This window comes from Ovis canadensis, chromosome 19, assembly GCF_042477335.2.
Source record: "Ovis canadensis isolate MfBH-ARS-UI-01 breed Bighorn chromosome 19, ARS-UI_OviCan_v2, whole genome shotgun sequence".
NCBI lineage: Eukaryota > Metazoa > Chordata > Mammalia > Artiodactyla > Bovidae > Ovis > Ovis canadensis.
The window spans coordinates 44,855,579-44,879,919 of record NC_091263.1 but is presented as its reverse complement, the minus strand read 5'-3'; the positions used below and the strand labels follow the sequence as shown (position 1 = coordinate 44,879,919).

General features: G+C 40.1%; 2 protein-coding genes across 7 annotated transcripts in view; both read right to left on the bottom strand.

The window, feature by feature from the left end:
* EIF4E3 (eukaryotic translation initiation factor 4E family member 3) overlaps window positions 1–24,341 on the bottom strand; it is a 524,749-nt gene that overhangs the window by 266,974 nt on the left and 233,434 nt on the right. For all 4 annotated transcript variants that reach the window (XR_011250848.1, XR_011250847.1, XR_011250846.1 and 1 more), the window contains one exon: window positions 23,407–23,536. The gene's annotated coding sequence lies outside the window, so the exon portion shown is untranslated. The remainder of the gene's footprint in view (window positions 1–23,406; window positions 23,537–24,341) is intronic.
* The window catches only part of FOXP1 (forkhead box P1), a 622,410-nt gene that overhangs the window by 506,741 nt on the left and 91,328 nt on the right, over window positions 1–24,341 (bottom strand). For all 3 annotated transcript variants that reach the window (XR_011250843.1, XM_069561641.1, XM_069561643.1), the window contains one exon: window positions 23,407–23,536. The gene's annotated coding sequence lies outside the window, so the exon portion shown is untranslated. Of the gene's footprint in view, window positions 1–23,406; window positions 23,537–24,341 lie in introns of those variants that run through there.

Below are 24,341 nucleotides of genomic sequence, written 5' to 3'. Positions count from 1 at the left end.
CACAAGATGACTGCAACTATACATTTAAATTCTGCATTCAGAGAAGACTAGAAGGCGATATATTAAAATATTCAAGACTAGAAGGACAGTAGGTAAAGGGACAGTGGGAATCTCGTTCATTCATTCATGCACGTCATTAATTGGATGATGAGGCATTTGGCTACCGTAAGAGAGTCATAGTTACTCCCACCGTTTACCACTCCACTGAATTTCTTCACTTCGACATTACCACCCCAGTCAAACTCCCCACCTGTCACTGTCCCCATCCCCTCCCTGGAGCAGGTCGCACCTAGTAGAAACCAGAGCCCCAGAGCCCCTCAGGGTTTGCCCCCCTTCCCTTGTCTCACCAGGTCAGTGAAAAACTGATCAGAGTATGCTTAAACCAACAGAAGGATAAGCTTAAATGTTCATTTTTATTTTTTCACACCAGTGAGAGAATTAGTGATATTTCTCTCTATTCCTTAAGTGGGACATACTCTATGATTTAAAAAAAAAAAAAAAGAAAGAAAACTTCAATCATTTTTAATTGGCCAAAAGATACCTAGAATTAACAATACTAGAACACAATAACCCCTAAATAAATATATAGCCCAGAGTGTGATAGTGTTTCTGAAGAAAGATAAAGGTTGTCATCTGGGTATTTCTAGATTTTTTTTCACCTTCACCTTCAAATTCAGAGTACTCCAAATTAAAGTCAAAAGTTTACAACACTTGCCTACCAAAATCTTCCTCATTGAATTTCCCATCACTGATAAGCACAGTTATCCAATGTTAGGCAAGCTCAAAGTCTGAAGACAGTTTTTTCTTTTCCACCTCATGCCTCCCATCCCCAACATTCCCCTTATCTTTCTAGCCTTTGATCCAACGTCTATACCATCTGTCCCTACCCCTTCTGTTCCCAACATTCAGTTCAGTTCAGTCACTCAGTCGTGTCCGACTCTTTGTGACCCCGTGAATTGCAGCACGCCAGGCCTCACTGTCCATCACCAACTCCCAGAGTTTACCCAAACTCATGTCCATCGAGTCGGTGATGCCATCCAGACAACTCATCCTCTGTCGTCCCCTTCTCCTCCTGCCCCCAATCCCTCCCAGCATCAGAGTCTTTTCCAATGAGTCAACTCTTCCCATGAGGTGGCCAAAGTACTGGAGTTTCAGCTTTGATATCAGTCCATCCAATGAACACCCAGGACTGATCTTTAGGATGGACTGGTTGGATCTCCTTGCAGTCCAAGGGACTCTCAAGAGTCTTCTCCAACACCTCAGTTCAAAAGCATCAATTCTTCGGTGCTCAGCTTTCTTCACAGCCCAACTCTCACATCCATACATGACCACAGGAAAAACCATAGCCTTGACTAGACGGACCTTTGTTGGCAAAGTAATGTCTCCGCTTTTGAATATGCCATCTAGGTTGGTCATAACTTTCCTTCCAAGGAGTAAGCGTCTTTTAATTTAATGGCTACAATCACCATCTGCAGTGATTTTGGAGCCCCCCACACAAATAAAGTTTGACACTGTTTCCACTGTTTCCCATCTAATTCCCATGAAGTGATGGGGCCAGATGCCATGATCCCAACATTAGCAACCAATTTCAAGATCTCTCTTTCCTGAAAGCTGCCATCATGTTTTCCTACATTACCTCCCCAAAGCGCAGTCAGTTTCCCACTAAGCAACTCCCAATATTTTTATTAAGCTAAGATAAGCAAAACACAGTGAAAAATTCTCAATAGAAGTAGCAGCTATGATTTTTTTAAGGCAATGATCAGTACAGAAACTTTGATCTCAAACATTTCAACCAAAAACTACCTTAATGGCAGTGGGGGAAAGAGGGAAGATGGCTCAAGAACATTTATGAAAAAGGTGGGGAATCTAGGAGCACAAATCAAAGGGGACTTAAGCATGGAGGAATGTCACTGTGAACATTCGAAGCCTTGTACTATATGCCAACATAAATTTGGCCATTTGAAATATTAAAATGATGTCTTTTCCCACAGACGTCTTCAGGGGGAAAGTGCCCGTGCATCTCAGTATGCCAGAGTAAATTATTCTATGATTTAGCAAGATCCCAACTACCGTAACATAAGCCTAATGGTGTACACACCCTAGTTTGAGATTTACAGGTCTCCATGACAAAATAGAAGATAACTTTTAAAAATAGATTATCTGCTAGTATCTGATGTCAAACATCACTAGTTTGAAAACTATTTGATTCTTCAGCTAATGTCAGTACAGTGTACCTAGAATTAAAATGATGGAATGAGGTTTTATGACAATCAGATTATAATCCACGAGGGAATATTTATTGTGGTGCTGCATTTCTAGCAGATGAAATGAATGGATTAATTTGAAAAGCATTCTGTCTCACTATTCTGATTAAATAAATTAGTGAAATCAATTAGTTGTCTTTTTAGACAATAAATGGATGAAAATAGTGTTTTTTTAGACTTGAAAAACATCTGAAACAACATTTTACTCCCTTTTTTAGGAAGGAATTCCTCAAAGATTGATGCTTTTAGAAATATGTTATGTTCTTATATGTTATAGAACATAGAAGTTCTATAGCATGTGCATGCTAAGTTGCTTTAGTCGTGTCCAACTCTGTGCAACCCTACGGACTGTAGTCAGACAGGTTCCTCTGTCTATGGGGTGCCCCAGGCAAGAATATCGGAGGCGTGGATTTTCATTTCCTGCTCCAGGAGATCTTGCGGACTCAGGGATTGAATCCATGTCTCTAATGTCTCCTGCCTTGGTAGCCAAGTTCTTTACCACTAGCGCCACCCAGAAACTCTACAAAATATATGTTCTCTAACAGAGGTATCCAAAGGAAACATAAAGTGAACCACATCAGTTCAGTTCAGTCGCAGAGTCATATCCGACTCTGTGACCCCATGGACTACAGAACGCCAGGCTTCCTTGTCCATCGCCAACTCCCAGAGCCTACTCAAACTCATGTCCATCACGTCAGTGATGCCATCCAACCATCTCATCCTCTCTTGTCCCCTTTTCCACCCACCTTCAATCTTTCCCAGCATCAAGGTCTTTTCCAATGAGTTGGTTCTTCGCATCAGATGGCCGAAGTATCGGAGTTTCAGCTTCAGCATCAGTCCTTCCAATGAATATTCAGGACTGATTTTCTTTAGGAATGAGTGGCTGGATCTCCTTGCAGTCCAAGGGACTCTCAAGTCTTCTCCAACACCACGGACTTTTGTTGGTAAAGTAACGTCTCTGCTTTTTAATATGCTGTCTAGGTTGGTCATAGCTTTTCTTCCAAAGAGCAAGTATCTTTTAATTTCATGGCTGCAATCACCATCTGCAGTGATTCTGGAGCCCTCAAAAATAAACTCTCTCACTGTTTCCATTGTTTCCCCATCCATTTGCCATGAAGTGATGGGATCAGATGCCATGATCTTAGTTTTCTGAATGTTGAGCTTTAAGCCAACTTTTTCCACTTTCCTCTTTCACTTTCATCAAGAGGCTCTTTAGTTCTTCTTCGCTTTCTGCCGTAAGGGTGGTGTCATCTGCGTATCTGAGATTATTGATATTTCTCCTAGCAATCTTGATTTCAGCTTGTGCTTCATCCAGCCTAGCATTTTGCAAGATGTACTCTGCATATAAGTTAAATAAGCAGGGTGACAATATACAGCCTTGACATACTCCTTTCCCTATTTGGACCCAGTCTGTATGTCCAGTTCTAACTGTTGCTTCTTGACCTGCATACAGATTTCTCAGCAGGCAGGTCAGGTGGCCTGGTATTCCCATCTCTTGAAGAATTTTCCACAGTTTATTGTGAGAAACACAGTCAAAGGCTTTGGTGTAGTCAATAAAGAACTCTGGTGCTTTTTCTGGAACTCTCTTGTTTTTTCACTGGTCCAACAGATGTTGGCGATTTGATCTCTGGTTCCTCTGCCTTTTCTAAAACCAGCTTGAACATCTAGAAGTTCACAGTTCACGTACTGTTGAAGCCTGGCTTAGAGAATTTTGAGCATTACTTTGCTGGCGTGTGAGATAAGTGCAATTGTGTGGTAGTTTGAACATTCTTTGGCATTGCCTTTCTTTGGGACTGGAATGAAAACTGACCTTTTCCAGTCCCCTGGCCACTGCTGAGTTTTCCAAATTTGCTGGCATACTGAGTGCAGCACTTTCACAGCATCATCTTTTAGGATGTGAAATAGCTCAATTGGAATTCCATCACCTCCACTAGCTTTGTTCATAGTGATGTTTCCTAAGGCCCACTTGACTTTGCATTCCAGGATGTCTGGCTCTAAGTAAGCGATCACACCACTATGGTTATCTGGAGCATGAAGATCTTTTTTGTATAGTTCTTCTGTGTATTCCTGCACCTCTTCTTAATATCTTCTGCTTCTGTGAAAGTGAACGGTGAAAATGAAGTCGCTCAGTCGTGTCCGACTCTTTGCGACCCCGTGGACTATAGCCCACCAGGCCCCCCCATCCATAGGATTCTCCAGGCAAGAATACTGGAGTGGGTCCATACCATTTCTGTCCTTTACTGAACCCATCTTTGCATGAAATGTTCCCTTGGTATCTCTAATTTTCTTGAAGAGATTTCTAGTCTTTCCCATTCTATTGTTTTCCTCTATCTCTTTGCATTGATTGCTGAGGAAAGCTTTCTTATCTTTCCTTGCTATTCTTTGGAGTCCAAAATAGAGTCCAAAATGCAGTACTTGGATGCAATCTCAAAAATGACACAGTGGCCTCTGTTCGTTTCTGAGGCAATCATTCAATATCACAGCAATCCAATTCTATGCCCTGACCAGTATTGCTGAAGAAGCTGAAGTTGAACAGTTCTATAAAGACCTACAAGACCTTGTAGAACTAACACCCAAAAAAGATGTCCTTTTCATCATAGGGGACTGGAATGCAAAAGTCAGAAGTCAAGAGATACCTGGAATAACAGGCAAATTTGGCCTTGTAGTACAAAACGAAGCAGGCCAAAGACTAACAGAATTTTGCCAAGAGAACACTGGTCATAGCAAATACCCTCTTCCAACAACACAAGAGAAGACTTCACACATCGACATCACCAGATGGCCAATATTGAAATCAGATTGATTATATTTCTGCAGCCAAAGATGGAGAAGCTCTATACAGTCAGCAAAATAAGACCGGGAGCTGACTGTAGCTCAGCTCATCAACTCCTTATTGCCAAATTCAGACTTAAATTGAAGAAAGTAGGGAAAACCACTAGACCATTCAGGTATAACCTAAATCAAATCCCTTACAGTTATATAGTGGAAGGATCTGGGATAAAGGATCAAGGATCTGGGATCAAACAGGTCAAGGGATTAGATCTGATAGACAGAGTGCCTAAAGAACTATGGACGGAGGTTCATGATATTGCACAGGAGGCAGTGATCAAGACCATCCCCAAGGAAAAAAAATGCAAAAAGGCAGAACGGTTGTCTGAGGAGGCCTTCCCAATAACTGAGAAAAGTAGAGAAGGGAAAGGGAAAGGAGAAAAGGAAAGATATGCCCCTGTGTGAACGCAGAGTTCCAGAGAATAGCAAGGAGAGATAAGAGAGCCTTCCTCAGAGATCAATGCAAAGAATTAGAGGAAAACAATCGGGAACCACATATGTAATCTCTAATTTTCCAGTTAGCCATATTAAAAAAATAAGAAATAGATAATATTAATTTTAATGATACATTTTATGTAATCCAGTATATCAAAAATCTTATTTTATCACTTCAACGCGCCATCAGTGTCTTTGAAATTCAGTGTGTTTTATATACTTCAGTTCAGTTCAGTTCAGTTCAGTCACTCAGTCGTGTTCAACTCTTTGCAACCGCATGAATCGCAGCAAGCCAGGCCTCCCTGTCCATCACCAACTCCCGGAGTTTACCCAAACTCATGTTCATCGAGTCAGTGATACCATCCAGCCATCTCATCCTCTGTCGTCCCCTTCTCCTCCTGCCCCCAATCCCTCCCAGCATCAGGGTCTTTTCCAATGAGTCAACTCTTCACATGAGGTGGCCAAAATATTGGAGTTTCAGCTTCAGCATCAGTCCTTCCAATGAACACCCAGGACTGATCTCCCTTAGGATGGACTGGTTGGATCTCCTTGCAGTCCAAGGGACTCTCAAGAGTCTTCTCCAACACCACTGTTCAAAAGCATCAATTCTTTGGTGCTCAGCTTTCATCACAGCCCAACTCTCACATCCATACATGACCACTGGAAAAACCATAGCCTTGACTAGACAGACCTTTGTTGGCAAAGTAATGTCTCTGCTTTTTAATATGTTGTCTAGGTTGGTCAAAACCCTCCTTCAAAGGAGTAAGCGTCTTTTAATTTCATGGCTGCTGTCACCATCTGCAGTGATTTTGGAGCCCCCCAAAGTAAAGTCGGACACTGTTTCCATTGTTTCCCCATCTATTTCCCATGAAGTGATGGGACCAGATACCATGATCTTCATTTTCTGAATGTTGAGCTTTAAACCAACTTTTTCACTCTCTTCTTTTATCAAGAGGCTTTTTAGTTCCTTTTCATTTTTGCCATAAGGGTGGTGTCAACTGCATACCTGAGGTTATTGATATTTCTCCCGGCAACCTTGATTCCAGCTTCTGTTTCTTCCCGCCCAGCGTTTCTCATGATGTACTCTGCACAGAAGTTAAATAAGCAGGGTGACAATATACAGCCTTGACGCACTCCTTTACCTATTTGGAACCAGTCTGTTGTTCCATGTCCAGTTCTAACTGTTGCTTCCTGACCTGCATACAGGTTTCTCAAGAGTCAGATCAGGTGGTCTCGTATTCCCATCTCTTTCAGAATTTTCCACAGTTTATTGTGATCCACACAGTCAAAGGCTTTGGCTTAGTCACTTAGTCCATCTCAGTTCAGATAAGCCATAGCTATACTTCATGTGCCCAGCAGTCACAGGAGGCTAGTGCTAAATGCTGGAAAATACAGTTCCAGACAACCATATTGCTATGCCCCAGAAAAAAAAAAACAATTTCCCAAAGAAATTCTTATCTGATTCTGTTTTAAAAGACTATCAATATTGTCCAGATTGACAATATTTTTACATGGACATAGACAATCTTAACCAAATCTAGATGGGTATTCCAAGGAATTTCTATATCAAGTACATGTATTTCACCTCCAATATTATAATTGCCTGCCTAAATTCTATATAGAACCAGCACTCATTAATCTATTCTGTTTGTTTTAAACTCAAGGTTCCTGTCCTTTGGTCTTTTCACAGTTCAATAAAAAGTGATTAAGTATATGACATTCCTGGGGTATCATACAGGTTTAAGAATGTTTCATTAAGGAGTTATTCAGTCTAAAGGAAAATTATTGGCACATCTCATTTCCCCTCTTGCTCTTGGTAAGAGATACCTCTGATTTCTACAAAGGGCTAAAGATGAGGGCACTGATGCACCACCAGACCGCAGAGCCAGGGCCATAGGGCCACTTTCTTCCCAATGGTTTCCATCATCCTTCTTCCTGCTGAGTCTGGGCACTGTGAGGCTGTGACACAGCGCCCGCCCCCACCCCCGAGGAGACCCCAGAAAAACAGAATAAGATGCTGCATTTCTCCCCCAGCTAATAAGTACGTTGAAGTTCAAGGAGCTGGAAGTGTCCTTAGTCCAGTAACATTCTCAAATTCTGAACACTTAAATCCCTTCTCATTTCCACCAAATTTTTGCTTCCAAGTTCATTTCTAAAAAGCTCCAAGAAACTGTAAAACTCTCATAATCAAATGCAATTGAATCATCATAAAATAAAAACTCTGAGAATTGTGTGTAAGCTGTCAGGACTTGGCTCATTATTCTCATTTACTTAATAAAACACACTTTTAAAATATCTCTCTCTTTATATATTTATAGTAAAAACATAACTTTTTTGATTTATATAATTACCTCAACAAAAACTGTTTGGAAATATACAAATCATACAACCCAAAAACAAAGAAACATTACTAACACCCTAACGCTATTTCTCTTGTAGTATTTATTTAGCCTTGCATGCATAATATTGATCTGAATATCAGTGAAAAAGCCAATTCAGGTAACCATGACACCTCCAAAATCGGCACAAGAAATAAACATGATTGAAATCCTGTCAGACTATTCAAGTGAAATCAGAAAACTAATTTCTAATATTGAAAATTTGTATCCATACATAAAGCACTAACTGAAACAGATCTTCAGAATGAAATTTCCCCAAATGATTAAAGTAGAATGTGAAACCTCACAGTTTATACAAGACAAGAAACATTTGGCTGCAAATGGTTTTATAATTTTGCTAATTAAAAATTATCCCATTTTCACTTTGGATTCCTCGTGTAACAGAACCAGGAATAACCTTACCATGCCAGAAACACAAGCAAATGATTAAAGTTCTGCTCTCAAAAAAAATCTTTAAAAGTTGGCAAAACATTTCATTAGGCTACAAATCAAAATCCGTCTGTCCTTGACATCTCTTTAATGTCTTCCAGATTCCACATCTACTTTTTTTAATCACTCACTGAATTACTCAGAAATTAAAATATGTTAAAAATACAACTCATCTTGGACCTTCAGAAACGTCTCCTGACATGGTACAATCTCCATGTCCCTCCACAAGTGCCAGGGACCCCTAATAACATCAACTGATTTATGCAAAGTATTCAGCAAATTTCACAATGAGAAAAAACATACAATATTCCCAGAATCATTCCTTCATCAATAAATCTGCTACATGCGAAGAATATAAATAAATACTAAAAGGGGGCCATCGTGAACTCTCTTCTAAAGTTTGCCAAGTGGAAATGGGTACAACTATGAATAAAAATAAAATCATTTTCAAGCTTCCAAGGTGTTACCAACAAAATATGCTTAGAAAAAGAAGAATTCGAGTTGCAAGGGGCTTGAATGACGAACATGTATCTCTCTGAAGAGCTAATGAAGGCAATGTTTACAGCGCACACTCATATATTGATGCCTCCCTTCCCTGAGCCCTCCGTGTGCCATGGCGTCAGTGTGCATTAATGGCACTGGAAGCCAGGGAACCTTCCAACTGCGAGTTGCAGCAGTCACTGTGTCAGTGGAAACAATGAATCACAGGCGCTCAACCTGGGACGCGCTGTGGCAGCACCTTACATGTGTCACCGATGTGTCATGTGACACGGCTGTTGCCATGGTGAGGCTCCATGTTCAGGAAATGTGTTAAGTCTTGTAGGAGGCACCCAGCCATCCCCCAAGTTACCCATGCCCATGAGTGTATTTTGAAATCTTTCTACTGCCGATAACATTGTGATTGGCTCCCTCTCTGGGAGTCTTGTCGGAAGAAGAGGAGGGGGAGAGAATCATTTGGGAAAAGCCGAGAGCAAAAGAAGTATTCCATCCTCAGTGTCTGTGTGTGTGGGCTCCAGCCCATTCAGAACAGCGGTATCTTTAAAAATAATTTGACAGTTTTGATAGAATAAAAGTAGACTCGCCCCACAAAGGGAGCTAATTTTTATGTTACTTGTATCCTTCCCATGCATTAAAATGGATAAAGCAAAAGACACCCAAAATGACACAATTACTTAAGCAGGTTAGAAAACTATATGGATTAAGGCTACATGGATGAGTAATTCTTATCACACTAACCAAAAAATCCTTGAGGTTTTTTTTATGAGCTTCCAACTTGACCCTGACACTGCTTTTATAGTCTGCAAATAGGAATAAAACTCAACAGACTCATAGTCATGAGAATTAAATAATCTACTGCAACTAGAGGACTGAGTGGAGTAGCTGGCACGTAGTAGGCCCACAATAAGCTGCTCCTGCAGTCCCTACAACCATCATTACTCCCACTGCTCCTATACAGCCACCTGGCTCAGAACAAAGGGAAGCCTATACTGACTCTCAAGGGAAGACTTATGATTCTTGAGCATTAATTCCTTGACCTGCCAGCTTCCCATGTTTGGGATTTAAGAGGCAAATTAAGAAAAGTCAAAATCTTTCCAAATGATAAAGACATTTTTGTGGAAAAGAGGCTCTTTTAGGTGAATTTCACATAAATGTAGACACATAACAAAAAATACACCTCTGTGGCTATCGTTGCCTTGAGAAACAACCCAGATGGCAATAGGACGCTTAAAACCAAACGAGGAATAGCAGAGCAAAGGATTTTAGCCAGAAGACTAAGAAAGGGTCTGTTAACTATTTGAAGATATTTGATGGATTGTCACGTAGAAGAAATGGGTTTCGCAGAATTTCAAAGCATCGAAAGATTAAGTGGGATGTCTGTGAGTGGTAGATTTTAGTCCAGTGGAAGAAAGAACTTGCTAGTCCCAAATACTGGTCAATAATACAATGGGCTATCTGAAGGACAGAAGTTTACCATCCCAGAGTTACTCAAATAGGCAGGATGTTCATGTAGAACCAATATGGCCTTGAAAATGTGAGGTATGCATGTGGACAGCAACGGGCTTTTTACTATTCCTGTGGACACTAAAAGTCTAGGAGTCTCTGAATGTATATGATGTATATCACCAATGGGCACAGATACACATAAAAATCCACACTGCAGAGACACTCCAGAAAGACAATGGCAAATCTGCTATAATGATCTCAAGCCACATATTTTATTTGGGAAATACTTTAGTGCTGACAGCTAACTAAATTGTCCCCTGAAAATCACTACATGCCAACTCTTTGAACAACTTATGTGTATTAACTCATCTAATCCACAATAATTTATGAGTTATGATAGATACTACTAATATTCACATTTTAAAGATCAGGAAACTGAGGCCCAGAGAAATGTAACTTACCCATGTATATACTGATAACAAGTGACAGAGCCAGGATTCAAACCTGGCTAATATCCAGTGTTCTTAATTGCCATGTTCAGCTCTTTATTATACATTAAAGGTTCTAGGTCTTGGTTCTGGATCTTGGAATACGTTTATTTTTCACTTAACAACAACAGCAACAACAAAAAAGAGACACTATTTGCAAGGCTTTCAACGTAATTCTACCTTTGTTGTATTCTCTCTCCCACTTTCTCCCTTTGTTTTTTTTCAATTACATTTAGGTAAAACCATTCACTTCTTAGAGGTACATCGTCCTTTCCAGATGTTTATTCTCCAACTAAAACAATACTCTGGTTCATAAGTGATGGCTGACTAAAAACCGGAAACCCATTCCCTTTCACATACCAGTAAGTTGAATCATGATATTTGAGAAAGAAATAATCCTCTAAATTATTCTCCTAGGCCTTTCTTGAAAAATATCCATGTTCATTTCTCTTCTCTGGTCCTACATTTTCTCTGACTTGATGCTGTGTTTGTTATACCCTGGCCTCCATGCTATGAAAAAGGCCCACTAAACGAACCTACTCTTCCTCACAGTTTGCCTAGCCTTGACTCACCAACCTGTCTACAAGGTAAAAGATTAACATCTTTCACAGAAAGGGGAGAGGGGACTCAGTATGAGGTAACTTCTCTCCAGAACGCTCACACTTTTAAAAATTTTTTTTAAATGTTAATGAAATATAGCTGATTTACAATGTTGTGTTAGTTCCAGGTGTGTAACAAAGTGATTCAATTATACACACACACACATACGTGTGCAACATATGTTTATGTGTGTTTGTATGAGAAAGAAGTATATCAAGGCTATGTATTGTCACCCTGCTTATTTAACTTATATGCAGAGTACATCATGCGAAATGCCAGGCTGCATAAAGCTCAAGCTGGAAACAAGACTGTCAAGAGAAATGTCAATAACCTCAGATATGCAGATGACATCACCCTAATGGCAGTAAGTGAAAAGGAACCTCTTGATGAAGGTACAAGAGGAGAGTGAAAAAGCTGGCTTAAAACAGAACATTCAAAAACTAAGATCATGGCATCCAGTCCCATCACTTCATGGCAAACAGATCAGGAAACAATGGAAACAGTAAACAAACTTTATTTTCTTGTGCTCCAAAACTCACAGTGTACTGTGACTGTAGCCATGAAATTAAAAGACACTTGCTCCTTGGAAGAAAAGCTGACAAACCTCGACAACACATTCAAAAGCAGAGACATCATGTTGCTGACGAAAGTTCGTATAGTCAAAGCTATGGTTTTTCTGGTAGTCACGTACGGACGTGAGAGTTGGACCAATAAAGAAGGCTGAGCAAAGAAGAATTGATGCTTTTGAACTGGAGAAGATTCTTGAGAGTCCCTTGCACTGCAAGGGGATCAAACCAAGTCAATCGTAAAGGAAATCAACCGTGAATATTCTTTGGAAGGACTGATGCTGAAGCTGAAGCTCCAATACTCTGGCCACCTGATGCAAAGAGCTGACTCGCTGGAAAAGATCCTGATGCTGAGAAAGACTGAGGGGAAGGGAAGGGGACAAAAGAGGATGAGACGCTTGGAGGGTACCAACTAGATGGATGTGAGTTTGAGCAAGCTCCAGGAGATGGTGAGGGACAGGGAAGCCTGAAGTACTGTGGTCCATGGGGTCGCAGTCAGACATGACTGAGCAACTGAAAAACAGCTCTGTGTGTGTGTGTGTGTGTGTGTGTGTGTGTGTGTATTCTCCCTTAGATTCATTTTCATTAAAGGTTATTAGAAGATACTGATAGAGTTCCCTATGCTATACAGTAGGTCCTTGTTGGTCATCTATTTTCTAAATAGTACTGTTTATATCTTAATCCCAAACTCCTAATTTATCCCCCCACCTTTTCCCTTTGTTACATTTGTTTTCTGTCTGTGAGTCTACTTCTGTCTCATTTTTTATCATTCTGATCCTCCAGACATTTCTTTGGAGAAAATCAAATGACACACATTATAAGCCTTCTGATCTCTAGTCCTCCTTTGATAAAGTAGGGATATTTAGGGGAAAAAACTTCTGCTTTAATCACTCAGAGTGTTGGTGTGCCCAAGAACCATTTTTAAGTATTTCTTATATTTTTCCTTAAAGCTCTCAATTTTATTAAATGCTGCATTTAAGCAACAGTGAGAAACCAAATGATGGGCTAATAGTATTTTGCTACCTATTTCATATTATATATGCATTCCCTGGTGGCTCAGATGGTAAAGAGTCTGCCTGCAATGTGGGAGACCAGAGTTCGATCCCTGGGTTGAGAAGATCCCCTGGAGAAGGAAATGGCAACCCACTACAGTATTCTTGCCTGGAAAATCCCATGGATGGAGGAGCCTGGCGGGCTACAGTCCATAGGGTCGCAAAGAGTTGGACATGACTGAGCGACTTCACTTTCATATTATATATATATATGTGTGTGTGTGTATAAATATACATATATATATATAATACCTAACTCAAGTTTTAAAAAATGTCCATTTGTAACTGTAAAATATTTCATCTTAATTCCACTGGTGAGATACACAACACATACCAGAAAACACTGTATTGAAGAGAATATAGATCTTACATACCAGTTTCAGAATCCATTTATTTTCTGTGACTTATTTTTCGTTTCACTTCATCTTTTTCCCTCCACCTCATTTTTACTTCAGGCTCACCTTTCTCTTGTTTTAAATAAAGGAAAGGGAGGAGGAACCCTCACTAAATTTCACTCTAAATCAATAAATAATCCAGTCACACAGAACAAGCCTATCTCAAGATGAGATGTGAAGAAAACATGATGACATTATTATTTCATCAGAAATTTTAGAGCAAATGATCAGGCCCAAGCATGGTGACAGAGCTATAGCAAAGCCTGCATCCTGAACGTCGCTTCAGGCTGCAAGAAGGTGCAGAAAACCATAGGCCCCAGGACCAAATGGAGCCCTACACTCATGAACTAAGAACAGTTTTTACGTTCTTAAAGGGCTGGGAAAAAATTAAACTACTGCTACTGTTTAGTGATCTGTGGAAATTATAAGAAATTCAAAGGACTGTAAATAAATTTTATGGGAAACACAGCCATGACCATTCACATGTGGATCATGTATCAGTTCAGTCTCTCAGTCACGTCTAACTCTTTGCAACCCCACGGACTGCAGCACCCCAGGCTTCCCTGTCCATCACCAACTCCCTGAGCTTGCTCAAACTCATGTCCATGGAGTCGGTGATGCCATCCAATCATCTCATCCTCTTTTGTCCCCTTCTCCTCCTTCCCTCAATCTTTCCCAGCATCAGGGTCTTTTCCAATGAGTCAGCTCTTCAAATCAGGTGGCCAAAGTACTGGAGTTTCAGCTTCAGCATCAGTTCTTCCATTGAATATTCACGGTTGATTTCCTTTAGGATTTACTTGGTTTGATCTCCTTGCAGTCCAAGGGGTTCTCAAGAGTCTTCTCCAACACCACAATTCAAAAGCATCAATTCTTCGGCACTCAGCTTTCTTTATGGTCCATCTCTCACATCCGTAAATGACCCTTGGAAAAACCATAGCCTTGACTAGACGGACCTTTGTTGTCTAGTCACCTACGGCTGCTTGCTTACAACACAGCAAGCAGTTACAAGAGACCAGGTAGCCTGCAAAGCCCAAAATATTTCCTCTCTGGATCAGAAAGTTCGTTGATCCCTGTTATCAACAGAGAAGTTAGGTGACTCTTTTACCAGCACACACATACAGAAGCATTTTTTTTTTTAACTATAAAACTTTTCCAAAAACACATCAGAAAAAAGAGCAAAAGGAATCTACATGTACTCAGCACCAAAATCAGATAAAAAAGCTCTTCCTTTTTATCACAAGGCACTGCCTGGAAGCACAGATACCAATCAGCACCTGCGGGCCTCATGCTCGCCCACCCTGAGTTTCAGCTCCCCTAAGCCCTCCTTCAATTCTGATGACTATTAACCATCATAAGAGAAAACTATCCTGATATCTTTTTAAAGCAGCAACATTACTAACAATTAAAAAGCTGCCACCACACATGCACAATAACTTTCTTGTGTTTTAATATGCATATCCATAGTCTGATTATAACAGCCTGGAGAGATTGACAGGAAATGACTGAGTGTAATGGCTCCAGAGGAGACACTACATTGATCAGTAAATAATACACGTTTTTTGAAACTGTCTAACTGCATATTTACACTTGTCAACTCTTATACACTTTGATGACAGAATTCTTTTTCAGATGCCTACATAAAAAACTCGTAACGCTGATTTTTAAAGTGTTTTTAATAATTACCCTAAAAAACGCTTCTAGGATATATAAGGTTTAAATTATATCCACCAAAGAAGGCCACCTGGAGCATTAATTGCTACATCCTTAACACTCCCAGTTATGTCGGGATATTTGTAAATGTCTCAAAAAGGTTAAAAATACAGTTTCGGGAACTCATATCTAGTGCTTACCAGGTGCCAAGCACGTACTAAGGACTTTTCACAGAAAACAAGGCAGATGCTAACACTGTCCACATTTTGCGGAGGAGGAAGCTCAAGCTTGGAGAGCAGCCTTGATGTGGCCAAGGTAACCCTCTCAGTGAAGCCTGGAGGCTAGGACTTGAGTTTATCTATGCTAAGTCAGAGACCAACCTCAGTCCTATACCTGGGTATGGGTCTGGAAATCTATATTTAACACAATTCAGGTAGCCCCTGAATCACATGCTGAAGAACAGGCTCCAAGGACTTGGAGGCAGAACAGAAGAAGGTCCAGTGGGCCCCGGGTGCAGCCCCCTCTGCACCTGTTCAAACACTGCCCACTGAAGGGCTAGAGAGAAACTCTGTAACTGGTGTATCGTAGCCCCTGGCATGTCACATACGCTCAGTTATGACAGCTACTCAACCACTGTCATTTCTTAGAGGTTAGTCAGGGAATGCTTATATGTCAGGTAAAGTTATTTTATCTGTATTGTCCAGAAAATTACTTCAACTCTTGGCTGATTAGGTTAGCATCTCCTTGCCCTAAGACTCCATATCAATTCAATTACACCAGCAGCTGAAGGCTGCCCAAGGTGGTACGGAGGACAGAGGAGTAGAAACCTGGTTCTACCCGGTGACTGGTTTGCCAACACCAGGCTAGATAATAAGCCAGATTAGCCCCTCACTAATGCCCCTCCTCCCAACACACACAGCTTGTTTCATCATAAAGTGGTAGAATATACAAAGAAGTAGAGAAAACAGTACCATGAATTCCCATATACCCATCACCCAGATTCCAGAAGATCAAGATTCTGCTGCATTTTTTCTTTTCTGAAAATGAGTAAAGGAAATGGCAAAATAGCATCACATTTCACCCTTACACAGTCCAATATACCACACAAAAACATGGAAAGAAAAACCCTCTTAATAATACCTGAATGCTCATGTTGTAAGAAGAACTCCAGAGAGCATGCCTGAAGCTAGCCTCCTGGCCCTCCAGCCTGCAGGTCCAGACTGCATGGGCAGAAGTCCCCGCAGCTCAAACATGGGGTCTAAATGCACGTCACAAAGCGGCAGCCTGACCTTGCCACTGCCTGGCTCTGGCCCTGGACACAGAAGCCCAGAAGCCCAGGTTTTTCCTTTCTTCCCATGTTCCTGGAGCAGCAGGCCTGCTGGCCCTATGTCTGTTCATGTTGTATCAAAGGAGAAAACTCATCTGCTTGGATGTTAGGGATTCCATGAGCCATCATCACCTGGACCATCGTTATTTTACAGGAGGACCTGAAAGAAGCATGCAACACTAAGCCCAACTACATGTATCTGGGGGATTTTAGATTTAGAGGAAAAGGCCAGTAAGTAAGGAATGTTTTTGAAAAAAAAATTGGAAGAAGTTATTCCCTTTTTTATCCCTGTCCTATAAAAATCCTGTGTGTAGATTAAGCTACATGAGTTGGATTTAAATGAGTTGGATTCCACTTCTTCCTAAAGACAACGAGAAGCTATGAAATCTTCCCTGCCTAAATCAAATAAAAGGCCCTTAGAGAACCATGGAATCAAAGGTAAGGATGTCACATGCCTTCCTGGTTAAGACACAGGCTTTGAAAGTGGCCCACCTTCAGGGAAACCCCACTTGTAAAACCTGCTCTGTGATCTTGAATAGTCACTTAGAGCCTGAGCTTCTGTCTTTTCAATGATAAAACCAGAATAATAATATCAAGTATACAGAGACACTGTTAGGATGATATGAGATACTTTGTGTGATATCCAAACCACTACAGGCAAAATAAATGCTCAATGACTGGCTGCTAATTATTGGTACAGTTATTACCAAAACCTCACAGAATATGAGGAGGGATGAAAAAGATTTCATCTCCTGAGCCTCTTCCAATCAATTGGTTGGTGCTATACAGAACAAACAGTGTGTAACGCAGAATCTAAGAGCCACCACCAGGTCAGACCGTAATGGGGCTCACAGATTTTGGCATCCTAGACAGAAGCCAAGCATGTTATCCTACAAATGTGGCTCAACAAGTCACTAATCCACATGTTAACTCTCAGCCATTTTCCGGAACTCTAGTTACCATGACTAAACAATCAAATAATACGTTGAAGCAAAATTGAAATGTAAGTTAACTAAATGGTACATAGATATGCTAACTGCTCATTTTTAAGGAGGAGTTAAAAGGATGTCAGTTCTCCACAGGGTAGGGCAGCAGCTTGAACAGAAGCTGAATGGAAATTTCCTTCTCTTAACCTCTGTGGGTTAACTTGAACCAAGTGAAGAGAAAACCTACTATTTTCAAAAACAATATGCCATGTAGTTGAAGTTCCTAGAATTTTACATCACAGAAGATATCATTTGAAATATAATAGCTGAATGCCTTCCTCGCTGGTACAGCTGGTTTCAGTGTATCGATAAAAACCAAGGTTAATATGCGAAAGGAAACTGCAAGATACTTGCTCGGCCCGGTCAGCACCTGCTACGTGTACGTGCCCCTCCCTTTAAGAAAGAAACTGCACTTGAAGAGGGAACGTCTAGGTTTAGTTTTCACCCCACCACTTCCGTGCTGTGTCTGAGCCTGAGTTAATGCCCAGGCAACAAGAGGGCATCTTTTCCAAAGTTATAGAAATTGAAAAAAAAAAAAAAAACTACAAAACTATAATGCTTTAGACACATAACATCGAAACCAGTTAAAAGGTACAAAATAAACTGCCTACCAAACCATATACATATGGTGCACACATATAAAAATTCAGTTGTCACACAACCAGGTAATTGCCAGGATTGTGTAAAATTTTCTCAAAATTGCCTTGTGTGACAGATATTGCTGGAAGTATACTATCTATATTCAAAGACCAATCACTTGCCTGACATGATTGTGAGCACATTCATGTAAATGCTGAATTTGTAAGCTTAGCTCCAAGAATTTAAATGGAGTAATTTCTCAGGCCACATCCACACAGAGCAGAGAAGAGAATGTGATCAATTAGTGATGTCTGCCAGGAGCACAGGAACCAGCAGAGGTGAAGGAATTATAAAATCAAAAGTTTGTCCAAAATGTTTGTCACTTTTGATTTAGGCAAAGGATTCGATGCTTTGTGCAGATGTCAGAAGAACAAAAAGCCTGCCCACTGCATTAAAAGTTTACAGTGAATTTGTATGTCCAGAGAAATGTGTGTATAATCCCATAAGGGGCTTAGAGAAAAAATGGAAAATATCTGCAATATAAATGCAGATTACCTTTATTACAAAATTGGATCATATTCTCATTCCTAGACTAATTTCCTATATCATAAAACCTATATTCAATTTTATAAATAGCATACACCAAGACTCATAAATTCAGTTAATGCAGAAATTTAACAGTTTTTTTTTTTTTTTAATAAAAGTGAGAAAAAAGGCTGTGTTAGAGCCAGTATCTGAAAGGACAGAAAGGGTTCTTTCTTTGAAGATATGTTTTTCCCTCTGACTCTACCTCCTTGGGGACATAACTAGAGAAGAAATAAATTTCACAGCTAATATATATGAAGTAACATGTTTAACATTATCCAATGAATTTATACCTACCTACACCATATAAATTTATCTCACACAAACTGTCACTTCAGAGAGAATTCATTAAAACAATGTTATAGCTTCTGAATTAAATGCAACCTTCTAATTGGAATTTAATCTTACAATAGTAGTTGGTGGATTTTCTTTTTTAATTGACAAATGGAATAATTCATTAGTTTGTCTTACAGTTCTGTCTTAAGAATTTCAAAGAAAAAGTGACACAAGGACTGCCTGGCCATGCTGTGAGCTACTGGGGGGTTTGGGGTGGCGGGTACAGGGGCTTCTTTCACCGTCATCAGAACTCCTCCCGCTGCTTAAGGGCAGGAAAGGATGGACACTCTTCCTCTCACCATCCTGCATTACCGGGTTACTAATATATTCCATTACCTCCACGTAAATGTCATGTTAATTTCTGATCTTCATCAAGCCAGACAATGGTTTCCCCCCTGGCCCCTAGCCAATTAGCTATGTGGAAAATATTCAGCCAATTACCTTACTTGCATTAGGTTAGAGACTGGAGAGAAAGGCAAAATAAACGCTTCAAAAAACACTTCCAAGATAAAATTTAAGTTGACACCGTCTTCACATGCTGGAGTCCAAGTTATACAGTTTGATAGGCAACTGCCAGCACTCATAACTGCTTATTAAATCTAGGCTCTCTTTATGGCGTGAGTGAAGATCTGTATTTTTACCAATATTAGGTTCACTGTATTATGAAAGAGACCAAAATACTTAAGATCATTCGCCCCGGCTTATAAAACATATTACATAGTTCATTCAATTGTTAAAATTACTTTTCAAAGTCAAAATTTCAGGGACTGGAAGTTTCAGCAGAGCCAGTAGCTTGGCCCACTGACCAGCTTCCTGCACAAGGCAGCTCAGACTGACCAGCTTTCCTGGCCCCAGATGCTTATCGGTCCTCACCTCTTCCTAGAAGCTGCATCACCACCTCAGAACCAATGACAAAAATCCACATTCTCGAGTTTTAAAAAACTCCAGAAACTTCTAGCCACAAAGCAGTCCACTATCAAGCCTTAAACTACATCAATTATTTTCCCTCTTTCTAGTAGGTCAAAAGCTACAAATTTGATAAGAGAAATCCAAAGAGAAACTATGGACAAGTAAGCAAAAGTAACTGGTGACAAAATAATGCTGCATGGTATTTATGCCCTTATCTCAGATCTACCAGCGAGGGACAGTTTATTGGTAGGGAGAATGCAATGCTAGGAGACAGACAGACAGCCAGCATATTTGCCATCTACCATCAACTCTTCTCAGGAAAACTCTATGAAAATCCAGACTGTTATTATCAAATTTATTAATAACACTGTGGCTAACTGCCTATTAAATATGCAGCAGACTTACCTGCTCTTCACTCTTGGAGTCTCGTGATATGCATCAGATAGGTACCAATAACAACTAAAGCTTCACACCAGGGAAGCAGGAGTCAAATCTGATCCCCTGCTGGCAAGGGATGGCATTAAAGAATCACATCACCAAGAGACTTCTCAAGTGCTCAGCCTTTCTCTCTCTGGATCCTGACCCTAAGCTGATTCATTACACAAGCATTTGGTACACACATTTGATACACACATGGTTGTCACCAATACAAATTGAGTACATTACCCAACTACCTGTTTTCTGAACGAAAAATTCTGCCATAATCATCTGGTTGTCCAAACCTTTTCTCATGTGGTGACACTTCCATGCACTAGAGTAAGGGATCTGTTGTTCCAGCTTCCTGTTCCTGTGACTGGGACCTTGTTCTATCATGAGGTCACTTATCACGAAACACTTCACTCAGCACTGGAGGTGATTTCGTGCCTAAAGACTCCAAATTATCAGCTGTAACAATTAACTGGTGCTTCTTTTGGCTACTCAATGAATTGTTCTAAAAGTTCTAAAAGCCATAAGAATGAATACATTTTTGAAATGTATGACTGTGAATACATTTTTGACAACAGAAGGATTAACTAGCTGCCAGATGTGCAGTGCATCACAGGCCAGATTACTGCATCATGGAGGCAGAAAATTAGTCCTTTAAACAAATCTCGAAGGTGCGCTTTGAGGCTAAAAAAGGATAGAGAATCACAAAACATACCCCAGCTCATCAGATTTCAGGGATCTTCATTTCCTACTAAAAATATAGTGAAGGCAAATTGATCTGATAAATATGAAGCAAATTCCTTCTTCGGAAAAAAACTGGTATGTGTCTGGGCCTAATATCAATACAAGAGGTATCATTTTCATTATAGTTCTTTAACCTGGTTTTTCAAATAGAAGGCCTTACCCAAATGAAATTAATGAACAAAATGAGCGTAGTCCTCAATAAATCCATTCATTTAGTTTTGTTCAAATTTCATACATTAATTTATGATAGTGAGATTGAGTTGGACCCTCTCAATACTGAAGACGGAGATGACAGGTAACCACAAACCTGAGTTTTATTGCTAACTCAATACCTTCAGAAGTGCAACCACTTCTATGAATTCTCATGTTTACATAAGACAGACCCAGGCTCTGTTCTCAACTCTACCTGAATCCCCAAAGATATAATTTTTTATAATGCCTGCTAGTTGCTCACTGGTCTACGGACCACTTATAAAAGTCTATCACAGCAACGGAAAACCTCAGAAGAGCTTCACAGAAGGAACCATAGGACTTGCCCAGGACCATCCCACAAGATCATCAAAGCACCCTAACAGATCTAAAATTCCATGACTCCATTAACCATTTCTTTTCATAGTGTACATCCTTGCCTTATGTGTTATTGATTTCTACTTGCTTTATTACTTGCCAGTGAAAGAATACTATAATAGGAAGAGACATGACTCTGTTTTCCCTCTGTCTCCAGCTCCAGCAGAATGAAATGTGATAAGCAATCAGATACCAAAGGAGCCCAGGTGAAGTGAGTTTTAAAGCCCTCAGGCTCTTTGAGGATCACCTGGTCTCTGACACTTGGGCTGGCTGCTTCACCACAGCTTTTTTAATCTATGAAACAGGAAGGATTTGCCAAAACGACCTCCAACTGTAAAATCTTTAAAAAGTGAAAGTGAAGTCGCTCAGTCATGTCCGACTCTGCGATCCCATGGACTGTAGCCTACCAGGCTCCTCCCTCCATGGGATTCTCCAGGCAAGAGTACTGGAGTGGGTTGCCATTTCCTTCTCCAGGGGATCTTCCCGACCCAGGGATCGAACCCACGTCTCCCTCATTCCAGGCAAACGCTTTAGCCTCTGAGCCACCAGGGAAGCCAAATATGGCCCAAAGCCGCTGAATGTAAAACAAAAGCTTAAAGAGACACATATCAGCAAAGAAGGTTTACAAAACTGCAGAGCTTGGATGTCACACTCGATAATTGAGATAAGCTAGAGAGAATCACTGATGATTTAAAAAAAAAAAATAAAACGTGGCTCTGACTAAGCCCAGGGACATAGGCAACTCAATTAGACTTTCTGGGCTGCAGACGCTCCACCTGTAAAATAAGAGGACTTAAACAGACATCTTCCAGGGCCTCATTAGCAATGACAAATACGACATTTTAACCAACCTGCTTTATTTTAAATACAGTAAATTAAAACAGAGACTAACTTTCCCATGTCAGCTAGCTATTAGGTCTCCCAATTTTTAATACAGTACTCTTTCTACTTCACTGTACTTACCTCCATTAAATAGAATCTGTTTCAAATATAGCTCCACTAAGACAAAGTGAATTTATACCAATGGTTCTTATTATTAAATGCCACTCGCCACAAAACTGAAACCAAAAGTTTTCCCATAAAGTTGACCACATTTTATGACAGAGCTACCATTGGATGATGTCAGAGTTTCTACCCAGAACAACCAGCCTCAACCAATTCTTGTCTCTGATAAAGCCAAGTCACTACTGCTCCTTCATTACTACAGGGTAGCCAGCAAGTTCCGAGGAACATGGCAGAGGTCATCAAATATGGAAAACACGCGTAACAGAAAAAGACCATCAAACCTCTCCTGACACCCTCCCCTAAAAATTACAATGAGTAATCTGATGAGGAGAACTACGATAGGAAAAAGCGCTCATAAGTCTATCTGCAAATCTGTTAACAGTCCACAATTCCCGACCCTTTCGCTTTCTCAAGAACCCCAGTCCTGCGGAAGTCTTGGGATGGGACCTTCTCAATGAACAAACCAGACTTAAGTCCCCCTCCCACCATCAAAATGAGGTCATCATGGCCTTATTTCATGGTAGCTCATTTCACCATCGAACTGTAATGAGACAAAAGAAATGCAATTACTCTCTCAACCGTGCATGTAGCTCGTAATTTAGGTAGGCCGTCCTTCAGATTATGCTTAAAAGAATCACATAAACAAAGAAAGTTCTCCTGTGTCCTATTATACCTTTTATAAATTCTCAGATCAGTGTACAAGTTATCCCAAAAGGTTCTACCAGAAAGCAGTGATAGTGTCTGTTCTTTCTCAATGACAGTCTCTCATCTTCAGTGTAGCTGTTCCGATGAACTTGGGATTTTTTTCAGTTTCCTGCATTGGGCAGGACCCCATCAGGCCACATTTGGCCTTGTGAATTTTCAGATGAATAATCTTAAATGTTCACTCACCCTTTCGACCAGCAGGCATCACATCCGTCCATTCATTGTTGACAGCAAATGTGAGAAGGTATTGAAGCCTTCACCATTGCCCAAATGTTTCGTTTGGAAACTGGAATTGTCAGCAAAAGCTCCTGGGACACTGCAATACAAAAATATTTTTTTACACATAACTAAGATGTAACTTCTAAAACCACCACTTCCTTAAACTTGAAAACAGCGCTATAGACATAGAACCTAGAGGTAGGGGGAAAACACCTTTCAAATGAGGTATGTCGATATATCAAATGTGATGCTGTAAAATATAAACCGGAAATCATGTTTTGAAAGATACAGATACCAATTACTTCAACACATACACTGAGAGGTTGTTATTTATTGCAGACTTTGTGCCAAATATTTTACATATGTTGGCATAACAAAAATAGCATTTTTGTCCAATTATAAAGTGCTCAGTAACAATAAGCTGTTTTAACTCAAATCTGACATGGATAAACATACTGATTCATATTGAGTAACTCTCTTTACTAAAAGATAAAACATGTAAAAATAAAAATTGCTTCAAAAATAATAATAAACATCAAAACTAGGAAGAGAAGTAACTATAATCATTTTCCTCCAAAATATTCTACAGACATTTATGAATTACATATAAGGAGCAAGAGATGTTTCTTGGAGATAGTTCCATCAAGAAAAAATACATCATGTAATGTGTAGATGACCACGTGGAGAAGGCTGAATTCTGGACCCAGCATTGTCATCAATCGTGTGGCTCCAGGAAAGTCATTTAACACCTCAGGATTCCAGTCCTTTCATCTGCAAGGTCAGGTCACTAATTGATGCTTTTCATGTCCCTTCTACCTCATAGCATCTTAGCGTTTTTGGATAAAGCCTATAACTATTAGCTTTTCCTCCAAGCTTCCAGATTAAAAAAGGTTTTTACCATG